Below are 1,671 nucleotides of genomic sequence, written 5' to 3'. Positions count from 1 at the left end.
CCAGACTATCATGGGGTGCGGGACCCCATAGCGAGTACCAGATGGTTGGCGGATGTGGCCAACGCTTTCCGCACTAGCAGGTGTTCCGAGGGGGACAAGGTCAAATTGGCGTCCTGTCTTCTGAAGGACAGGGCACAGGATTGGTGGGAGGAGGTCGGACATGCAATCGGGGATGATGCGGCATTGGATGCCATGACCTGGGCTGATTTCTCTACCAGGTTCAGGGCAGAGTTTGCACCGGTCATTGAGGTGCAGCAGTTAGCTAGGGAGTTTTAGGACCTTACCCAGACTACAGAGACAGTGGCGGAGATCACCGCCAAGTTCAGGGAGAGGGCTCTTCTTGTTCCACAGTATGCAGCCGATGAGGAGATGAAGAAGGCCCGTTATCATGAGATGTTGCGGAGTGACATCCGCATGTTTGTGAGCCGGTCCAGTTGTAAAACCCTAGACGACATGATTGCTAGAGCCAGGGAGAGGGAGATTGATCTCAAGATGGAGAAGAAGAGGAAACCGGAGGCGGTTTCGGGTTCAGGCAGTGTGGGCAAAAAGCCCAAGGTTTCAGATCACAGGTCCAGGGGTCAGCAGAGCCACGATCGGTGTGGCAAGTGTGGGAGATTTCACGAGGGGGCGTGCAAGGCAGGGAGTTCCAGCTGCTACAAGTGCGTTCGGACTGGGCATTTGAGTAGGGATTGTACGGCCCCTGCTACTACGGTTACAGCATCAGATCTGATTTGCTTTCAGTGCAATCAGAGGGGACATAAAAAGTCCCAGTGTCCCAGTTTAGCTGCAGCAGGGAAGGTGGTTGCACCTGCCCCTGCCACCTTGAGGATTGCGGATGGCCGGCAGGGTCGATCTGATGCACCAGTGGCGAAGAGCAGGGCATTTCAGATGACAGCAGAGGAGGCGCGAGCGAATCCTGATGTGGTGACGAGTATGTATCTTTCCTTCATCTTCTAATTGTTATTATATCGTTTGAATATTACTTGATGATATGTTTTATTTAGGGTCGTTCTCGGTGAACGGCATCTCTGCTTTGGTATTGTTCGATTCGGGGGCTACCCGATCATTTGTATCGCTTGCGCTTAGCAAGAGATTTAGCAGAGCTCCAGGGGAGCTGGATTGTCCATTAGAGGTTGAGATAGCAGATGATAGGACCGTGAGGGTCGGCAGAGTACATAGAGGGTGTGCCCTTCAGATATTTGATGAGCAGTTTTCAATGGACCTGGTTCTTATTCCCCTGCGTGGGAATAAAGTTATTGTGGGAATGGATTGGCTAAGCCCCAATGGGGCGGTGATTGATTGTGAGCTTCAGCTAGTGAGGGTTCGCACTCCCAGTAGGGGAGAGATAGTGATTCAGGGCGAGAGGCCCCAACGAGGACCGACCTTTTGTTCCGCCGCAAGGGCGAGGCGCTATGTTCAGCAGGGTTGCGCCGGTTTTGTAGCTTACGTCTTGGATGCCCGGGAGAAGGGCAAGATGACGATTGATGATGTTCCTATCGTTCGTGACTACCCGGATGTGTTTCCCGAGGATTTGCCGGGGATACCTCCAGAGAGGCAGGTTGAGTTCAGGATCGACCTAGTTCCTGGTGCGGCTCCGATAGCCAAAGCACCGTATCGACTTGCTCCCCCTGAGATGCAGGAGTTGTCTACACAGCTTCAGGAGCTGTTAGA

The sequence above is a fragment of the Lactuca saligna genome, chromosome 4 (genome assembly GCF_052625555.1).
Source record: "Lactuca saligna cultivar CGN05327 chromosome 4, ASM5262555v1, whole genome shotgun sequence".
NCBI lineage: Eukaryota > Viridiplantae > Streptophyta > Magnoliopsida > Asterales > Asteraceae > Lactuca > Lactuca saligna.
Note: the sequence above shows the minus strand (reverse complement) of the source record.